The sequence below is a fragment of the Rhynchophorus ferrugineus genome, unplaced genomic scaffold, assembly GCF_030347505.1.
Source record: "Rhynchophorus ferrugineus isolate W39M unplaced genomic scaffold, kcgeb_rfMv2 rfM1, whole genome shotgun sequence".
Taxonomy (NCBI): domain Eukaryota; kingdom Metazoa; phylum Arthropoda; class Insecta; order Coleoptera; family Curculionidae; genus Rhynchophorus; species Rhynchophorus ferrugineus.
Window position 1 is genome coordinate 38565068 of NW_027472580.1, and position 10342 is coordinate 38575409.

Below are 10342 nucleotides of genomic sequence, written 5' to 3' on the forward strand. Positions count from 1 at the left end.
AGGCCTATGAAAAGAAGAATAACAGAAAAGCAATAATTCTTTACAAATTAATAAAATTGGAATATAATTAATGAGTGGCTTCTTTTTTTGTCGCACAGCGGAATTTATTTGAACACCTAATATATTTAAAAAAAATGTTGCAATCAAATTTTCCGAATGTTTAAATGCCGCCGCAATGTCCGAAATTTATCTTTCAGCGTAACGCCGACAACAACAAAAACTTACCAAAGTTGCTAAACGTTATGCTCAAGCGCGTCGCAAGAAATGACGGGGAACATCCTAATGAATACAAAACATTTTAATCCGGTGTCATCGTCAGCTCGGGAGGATTACAAAGCCCGAACTAAGCAGCGGACTGTTTAAATAAATCTCCATTAGCATGATGAATAATGAGAACTTTGGTGCAGGGATGCTAGTACTTTAATACAACCGTCTCGGAATAAAAACATCTGCGGTTTAAGCCTAAGGCACCTAGGGAACAAAATAAAATTTGTTTCTAAATAGATGTGCGTTAATTCGTTTGTCTCGCTAAAACTCGAAAACGGTTGGACCAATTTGGCTATATATATATATATATATATATATATATATATATATATATATATATATATATATATATATATCGATGCCACCACGCATTCATCTAAAGCAAGTTCAAAGATTGTCAACGCAGGTGGATTGGTACCATGTAGTTCCCGACTATAAACGACCACCACGACGACGCTCGCTCTCTTTTCTTTTCTTTTCTCTAGCCCCTTGTAACAGTACCACTTCCACAGCGCTACCGTACGTCCTCTAACTAACCTAATATCCTGTCCATTCTCCCGTCGACCACTTGTATCAAATCGAAATAAACAAGTATTTCTTCAACCAGTGTTTTTAGTTCTCGTGCAAATTCCTTCCACAAATAGTAGTAAGTGTTCGGACAAACAATCGCATCGACAGCCACACATTCCGACCGACCAGACGATCATTCCTAGATCTTGCTACACCAGCGAAAGCGCGAAAAGTTTCCGTTAAATAACGGTTTATATATAGGGGAATATATAGGGGCAACTGACTATAGAAATTAAAAATATATATTCTTTTTCAGTGGACATCCATACTTCCAAGGGTTGAACTCAGTTTAGTAATTAAAGTAATTCAGAAGTTCGGTATTTATTCAAATTTGTGCTTGAAATCGCGTATAAATTCTATATTACGTAACACAGAAATTGTTATGCCGACTGTTAAATAAAGAATATGTTATAAAAAACATTTAATTTCATAAATAGAACCATTAGATGTCACAGTAAGGAAGAAGAAAAAAGCAACTATAAAAAAGGTAAATAAGATTAATAATAATTAATGTAAATTATTAATTGATTGTATAATTCTTATTTATAGAAACATGTTGTTCAGAAACGTTTTATTGAGGCGGTAAAAATTCGGGCTAACAGTGTAAGTATATCAAGATAATTATGAATTGCTATTCACTATCTATAATATTCATTTTATTAGCAGGAGACGCCGAACATTTGTTCGGCGGAAGACGGTGAATCCAGGCGTTTTCCCAGATGCCGGTTAGGGGAAAGACGCCTAGAGCGAGCGCGAAAAAATCTGTTGGCCGAATAAAATTTGTCTTCCCCTAAAGAGAATAGTTGCAATTCGAATGAAGGACAATCAGAGAATAAAGAACAATCGCAAATGGGAACGCAATATATTGAACAAACATGTCAGCCATGAAGTATATAATCAAGAATTTTTCATACTTGTGACACCATGATACTCACTCAGTTACTGACATCATAATATATTATTTTAAGGAGTAAGTTAGTCTGTTAATATATTAAAAAAAACGAATTCTGTACATTTCATAAGCTTTTTTTAAAAAACCTTGTTTGTTTATATATTTTGAGTCATTGTAGCGCATATTACACAAAATATTTGTGGTTTGCTATATATTTACGGAATTATTGATTATGTACCATTGCAGTAATCCCTTAATTTGACAGACGAATGTTGTCAAAAGCACGAAATCACTTAATGGCTTGAGCAGAATGCCCGACTGTTTGATATATATTTATGGCTTTATTGCTTAAATACCTGTGCAAAAATCTTAATTTGACAGACGAATGTTATCAAAAACACGAAACCATTTAATGGATTGAGCAGAATGCCACATTGTGCTATATTTTACTGGCCTTATTGCCTAAGAATTATTTTAAAGAACAGGTATCCTACGATAGTATCCTTGGTTCACGTTCAGGTGAATGCATAAAAATGCATTTGCTGCTCAGCATAAACTAACTTTGCAATAATGTTTACGTAATAATAATGTACATATAATTGCTATTTTCATAGTCGAATGTTGTCGATAACTCGAAATAATTTGGTCGAGTACATGTGTAGAAAATGGACAATGGAATAGAGATCTCTTCAATGATCAATTAAAAGGCAACATTAACTAAACTAAATTACAATCTAAACGGATTTTCTACTATATGTTTTTACTTAGTTTGACGCTTCATTTCGTATTTTGTATAGTAACGAACGGTATCAGTGTGTTAAAAAATAACGAAAGCATATCTCATTTATAGCTATCTTACTGTGTTCTTCTGCTATCAAGTGATGCCCATCATCTTTAGATTTCCTCAAATTAAATAGAATAAATATTGGCGTATGTGTAGGTACAAGTAGTCAGTCATAACAACAGGTGGTGGGGTATCACTTCCCACTTAAATTTTTCCAAGTATATTTTCACCTGTTGTGCAATATGCTGCTCGTGTGTGTGCAGTACTCGCGGTTTCATCTAGTAATGTCTTCAAATCTTCGTCTTTAAACTTTTTGACTGTCTAGAACTTTATCTTTGGTGTCAAAATCGGAACTTTTAGAATGTTAAAACTAGTATTCATATGTTGAATTTGAGGAAGCAAGGTCGCCGTAAGCTTCGCACAGTATTCAATAACCATCGGCTACCTTTTTCTTTAAATTGAAGTAAATATGTAAAACTATCTGCAAATGAGATTTACGCGGTATAAATTCAAACATTTTCTCAAAACGCACTGAAAAATGTATATTCGGGGTTCAACGAGATGGCACATACTGAAAAGTGAAGCCTGTCAATGAAGCTAGCAACATGAAGTTTGATACAAATGTACCCGATGCGATTCAATACACAGTGACACCATCAATTTTAAACCCTTGGAAATTATCAAAGGCCTATAGAAAGAAGATTAACAGAAAAAAGTAGCTATTCTTTACACATTAATAAAACTCGAGTATAAATTATTAGTGATTTTCTTTTGTTGCACAGCGGAAATTATTTTGAACGCCTAATATATTTAAAAAAATTGTTGCAATCAAATACTCGGAATGTTTATTGCCACCGCAATATCCAGCCTCCTGTTACTCGAATTGTTTTTAAGGATCTTGTTTCATAACTTTTTCGGTACTGTTCCCTATGTGTGTCACATAAAAGGTAGATTTTGCTATATAATTCATTATCACCCTTCATTTGACAGACAGCTCCAAACTATTTTAGTCTGCGACTCTATCTATAGTCCGTTCAATAAAATAATAAACACGTCAGCTGAATTGATGATGTCAAGACATGGCAATGTTCACGCATCAACTCTGAGTTTTAGTTCATTTTAGCATTGACTTACAACAAACTTCTAATTTAAATAATATAATAAAATAAATATACTGTTATCAAATCTAATTTATTTTAATTTTTTTACTTTCATTAGGGCGCATATTTTACTTTTTACGCTTAGTCTTAGCTTCCTTCGGTACAATGATTCCTTGTAAAATAATTTTGATATAATCGTATTTCTACTTAGTTTGTTATGTTATTATCTGTATATATCATTCTGGATAGAATTAGATTTAAGTACCGCATTCGCTAATGCATTTCCCATATCTGTAAAACAATTACAAATAACATAATAACATATATAATTATGTTAATATATGATAACTGTAGGAAGTTGTGTTAGAAAGTGTGAACGATTTATGTACATGGGTACATGTGTAATTGTGTAAAATGGTACGTAAGATTTAGGTTGAATGTATGAGTAGGGAGTAAATGCTAACCGCTTTATAGAAATAGTAGTAATATCAAAATGACTTGATAATGAAACACGGCATTGAAGGAAACAAGAACTAGATGTAAAAAGGTAACTATGATCTTTAATGAAAATAAAATGCATTACTAGAATATATAATTTTTAATTAGATAGATTAAGCCGCCAGGGAATGCCAAGTGATTTAGGTAAGAGTTTAATATAAATAAAACAAAACAACTCCAACATAAAATACAAACTGTAGTTTCTGTATAATTAAATGTAGTTTAAAACAAACAGTAATATATGCATTATATGTACAATAATGCTAAAATGAATGATATTTTATAAAATTTTTGTTTCTTTATTTTATTTACATTTAAATGATGTTATATATTAAAGCCAAAATTAAATAAAAGCTAGCTAAATTGGGCAATATTGGGACGTTTTGACGTTATAAATTTCGTTGAGGTGAGTCCACTGCTATTTTGGATAGACTATAGTAATATAAATTTACATAGAAACATTATTTGTCTTACATATATTTTAACTCTATTAACTTGCTACTATTTCGTTATTTTGTGTATAAAGTTTCATGAATAAATTTAAGAATAAGGTGTATTTATTGCATACCTTCTTCGAACATACTTATCTAGAATATAAATAAAAACCATAATAAAATCGAATCCCTATCTTAATTTTCTATAAGTTTTGACAAAAAAAGTGCTCCACAAATGTCGATATCTCAGGTTTATGAAAAGTTTCTTACCAAGTTTTTAAAGAAATATTTTTCAGGCAAAAGATTAGATATATCAGAAAGACATACTAGTGACTTTGCGATATAAAAAATTGTTAGAGAGATATGACAATGATATATTGAATGTATCCATGTCTTAATCCAAGTTACCGTTATCCAAGTTTTAATAAAGTAATGAGCCATATTGTATGTTATGTAGAACAAATTATATTGTTTTGACACGATTTACATAACGTTAGCAAGAATATCAGACACGTAATCAAGTAATCAATAATAAAATCACACATTCATATCAAAGTTTCTTAAAAACTATCTGTTTATTTAGAGTAAACAGCATATATATTCTCAACTCTGAAGATGTCAATTTATGAACTAACAAAATACCACTTTTCGGAAATGTTGATTTATGCTGCTACTAGTTGTTCCGGCATCCATTGTAATAGCTACATAAATAAAATTGCTTTGTTGTATAATTTATTCGTAGATCGATTTTAAGTTCACAACATTTATAAAATTCCCGTTTGTATTTGTATACAGCATTTGTATTTATATTTGCATACTTGTATTAAAGTTATCCGGTGTGTGAAATAGCTACTCACTGTTCAAGAAGCCATGCATTTTCTAAATTTATTTAGCATGCACTGACTTCCTGAACTGATCTTGAAAGACTCTTCCATTAATTTATTTTCTAATAGTCGTTTCTTTAATACTATTTACTATCATATTTGCTGAAAACTTGAAGCCGCTGCAATATTTGGCGAGCTGATGTTTCGGAAAATAATTAGAGATAAGATAATTTTTAATATTAAGATGTGCGACGAGTAATCTACTGTCTTCGACATATCAAGTTATAGTTTATTCAACATAACGTGAGCTCACGTCATCAATATATCAATATATTTTAAGGTATTGCTACTGCTCATTTTATTCTACTTAAAAAGAGACATAATGCTGTCTGATAAGCTCAAACATGTAACCGAACCAACCTGCAAAAATCGTCCAGTTATCAAAAGTCAGATTGAGTATCAAATCAGCTACTTCAAACAGGAACGACATAATGGAGGCCCCCTCTTGCCAGTAAAATTCGTTAGGTAACCATTTTTAGCGTTAAATATTAATTTGTTGCAATTTCTTTTGAATATATTTTTTTAGCGTTTTGCAGCTGCACTGAACTATTATGGGCGCTGAATGGGTTACTGAATTATCTCAAAAAGTTACAATTATAATGTTGGACTCACCGATCAGCTTGATGTTGGCTCTATCAGAGATAGTTTTTCAATATAAACATAATTGAATACAATTATTTTAGAGGAAACTGTTAGTTTGAAAAATATCGAAGAGGTTTAATTTAACGGTCCGACAATGCTTTTAAAAGGATAAAATGTCTAAAAGCATATAATAGAATCAAGGAAGACTAATTATTTAAATTTTTGTATTTAAAGACATGGTAGTTTCAAAATGGGACTAGTGTACCCAATAGCCGTTTACGGAGGAAGACAAATGTTTGAATAATTGAAGAAAAATAAAAATTTTAAGGAATTGTTTAGGTTTTATTTATCATATCATTCATTAATAATTCATTACAGGTATATTGTTTTTCATTTTGGAAGAAGGAATGGTTAATAACACCTTCGGTTTGGATAAACTTGATCAGACACATCGAAGAAGAAATAGACAAATGATGGAATTATGAGCAAATGTTAGATAGATTAACAGCTTAGTTATTCACTGGATTTAAACTTTCTGAATGTGAGGTTATGGTTCAATTCTGATAATTTTCAAGACAGGGTGATGAGTGTGGAAGCAACTGAAGGTGGCTATTTAATTAATATTGTATTAATATACTACATTTATATATATCTGATATGTGTGTAAATATTAAGCATATACATGAGCACTAGGCTAAAATACTGAGCTAGAATACTAACTGTTTGCAGATACGGAAAATAAATTAGGGAGAATGTACTGATTAAATCTAGTTTTATCAAGAAAGATATAGACTGGTAGTAACAGAATACATTAAGGAGAAATACAGTGACACTAAAATTACTTTAGAAAGAAACACTGTACCGAAGGAAACAAGAACTAAGCGTAAAACATAAATATGCTCTTTAATGAAAGTACAATACATTACTCAGATATACAATTGTTAATTAGGTGGATTAGGATTCCAAGGAATAATGTTATAAAAATGACCCACCTAGAAATCTAACTCATCGGTGGTATAGAAAAACTCAATATAAATATAATGAAACACAACCTTATCCTACAAGTTATTATAAATGTATAATTAATTGTAGTTTTAAATTCTTCGATAATATTTGCATTAGATGAATTATCATATTAAAATAAATTATATTTGATAACAGTATTTTTCAAATTATTTTATTTAGATTATAATTTTGTTGTGTTTCAAAGCCAAAACTAGAACTAAAACTTAGAGCTGATGTGCTAACATTGTGACGTTTTGATGTCATGAATTCAGGTGTTCACTGTTTTATAATCATCCAGCCCCGCAGGTAATTGCCGACTTATCCATTTCATGAGATCGTTTAAAATCGTTTAAAAATTATACTGCCTAGCACAGTGTGTGTTAATTGTCATGCATTTAAGTACAATGGTGGAGCAGCCAGGTTTTGCTGCTTATGAGGAAACATTTCACTTCCATTATTAACTATGCCACCAGAACCATTGAAAATAATTTTAGCTGGAGACCTATCTCAATCGAAATAGTTTTTGAATAAACCTCGTATATTCTAGTCTTGCTTCTAAATGATATAATTCAAAACAATAAAAATCGTTCAGAGTGAGGATGGACCTTGAATCAACATCAGGTTTAAGGGCCAAGTGTACCATCAAATTGGTTCAGTGTTTTCGATGCCTGATACCGATTCAACATTTTTGAAAACCAAAAATTTTACGGGTGGCGAGAAGCAAAAATTATCGCACGCTATGCAACCACGTGTAGCAAAAAGATGAGTTGGAGGCATAACCACAAAATATTGTACAGAGAGCACTTAGGAAGATACAATGTACCAACTGTTGGTGAAGATAAAATTTTTATATGTGGCGTTTTACTTAATTGACGAGATATACACACAGCGGAGAGATAATACGCTTCCGATGTTCCAAGACAATCATAGTTCTTACCATGAAAAGTTTAGATTAAAATGAAAAGGGAAGATGGATATGAATTAAATATTAAATAAAGAAATCTAGTGACAGGTTCAATAATTTTATCCTTTAGGTATAGAAACTAACAAGAAAGATAGCGCGATGAACTCGATGATCCATACAAATCAAGATTCAGTATTATCCGATGACGTCAGCTATTTGATCAATACACTGCTGATATTTGTTAAGTGAGCGTTAATTGAAAATGAACTATTATGAATCAAGAACAACATACATTTGCGTTATGTTGTCATCAGTAGCGTAGACGGAACAACTGATATTGGTAAGAACGTTATCGCATATATTTTTCCGTCATCATACACTGATCCTATACATCATATGCAAGAATGTATTAAAGATGCCATAAATTTTGTGCGTGTATATAGTGGACCGGATCTGTTCATCATATTTATGCATCCATATCCACAGATATGCAATCCACACTGGGATTGTATTAAAACTTGCCACTAGTGTTTGCCAATCAATGCATCGCAATAATATCATTGCAAGTGTGTTCAAACAAGAGTTGGAATCGTTGATAATGATCTATCACTCCGTATGGAAAACGATGTATGCGGGTGTAATTATAAATTATTCAATTCAGCTCGTGTAATGAGAACTAGAGCAAGAGAGAGCAAGACTTGAAGATGACAGACTGCCTCTCTCGTATAATTATTTTTAATATATGGATCATAATAACTATTATTTTGGTGTTGTGAGAATCAATCTTATATGAGGTCATTCTTGCATAAAAAATGATTTATGAAAGGTCGTCCTTATCCGCGATCAAAAATTAGAACTGGCAAAAATACCGCCCAAAAAGATAAAATATCTTTTATCCTGACTTGTTTTAATATCGCGATCTTCTTGAATTGTTAGCCAAATAAAGGTATTTTTGAACGGAACCATTCCCCGAAAACATCACCTCTAACAAAGATAAATTGGTTGTTTTATCGGACAAGATTTACCTTTCCCACCCTAAATCATCGCATGGGAAATGTTTTAGATTCTTCTTCTGATTATTTACGCTAATTAGCCTGTCTAAATATATAATGTAGGTCCGCCCTGATAGTGTTCTGGGATTGTTATTTTAAACAACTAATTAATGTTTAGAAAAATAATTTTAGATAACGCGAAATTAATATTAAATTTATAGCAGTTGTTATGTATATTTAGAATTTCCTAATAATATATTTTTAATTTAAAAATCTAGTATAAAATACAGAATAGGGAGATGTTAGTTTACTGACCTGAATATATACCAACATAGCAATGTTATCAAATAAATTATCGGACTAATTATGAAATTTGTTATTAGGGACTTTTGGATATCATTTAAGGCGGTAAAGAAATAATCATTTCATTTGGTGTAATCACAATTGGGTTCATTTGCATTAAGTTTAACTACTCGCTGGGATCAACTTGGATCCAAAAATGTAGGATTTTAAATTTCTAGGGGTGAGGGGGATGGAACCTCGGATTGTATATGATTACAATCATACTGATGTAATAAGAGCAACTAAAAAAATACATTTGGCTTTGTAACAATAATCAGACCGTCAAAAATGAACATAGACGCTACACTAGGTTTTAAATAGTCTAATACAACTCATACACTCATATTTTTGCTGTTGTAACTGTAGAGTATGAATGTTTTAACATGAATGTGTAGAAAATGTAAACATAAAATTAAAAAGAACATGTCATCTAACCACTATTTTCAGAAACAATGACCTGTGGGAACTAGGCACTGAAATAATTCTAAATAATTTTATTTATATATTCAAAAATCAATATCATTCTATTTCGGCCCTTGGAACGACGATTCATGAAAGTTTAGTTTAAAAATATATATAGAATTACAAAATAATATGATTATATATTTATCAAATATACTAAAGAACGGATATAATTTTAAACCTAATTCTTATTTCATGCGGACTACCATTAGATGAAATGTTTTTACGGAGCCATATAGATAAATTTTTTCAATAAATATTGCAAGAAAGCTCGATCCGCTGTCAAAATGACTGAAAACTTTTTCCCACTTTCAATCTTGTCCCGATAAAACCCATCCATGGGAAAATATGAGATAATTTCGTTTGGTCGGATTCCCGGGCATCTTCCCTAAAATCTCTCGAATATTGATGTAGATCACGAAACTAATATAAAGTAGTGAATACGCTGTATGTACAGCTAGATTTAGTATATTGATTATTATTTGCGTTGGGAACTATCTACTGAAAATAGTCGAAACAGTCGATAGTCGCCAAAGAGTCGAAACAGTCGATAATCAAAAAATTAAGGACTGAAGATAGTAATTATTATTTTCAGTCAAATGCATGGTTCAACTGCTTTTCTCCAT

The 10342-nt window shown here is 31.3% G+C and overlaps 1 protein-coding gene and 1 long non-coding RNA gene across 3 annotated transcripts in view; one reads left to right on the top strand and one right to left on the bottom strand.

Annotated features, from left to right (window-relative positions):
- Positions 1-10342, bottom strand: part of LOC143203449 (uncharacterized) — a 219971-nt gene that overhangs the window by 43814 nt on the left and 165815 nt on the right. The window lies entirely within an intron of this gene.
- LOC143196909 (uncharacterized) lies at positions 794-6609 on the top strand. 2 transcript variants are annotated; one of them, XR_013005878.1, is made up of 5 exons: positions 794-1324; positions 1387-1440; positions 1504-1807; positions 5710-5880; positions 5956-6609. It is a non-coding gene; the product is annotated as an uncharacterized LOC143196909 (long non-coding RNA). The 2 variants fall into 2 exon arrangements; XR_013005877.1 differs by having other exon boundaries at positions 797-1324; positions 5710-5894.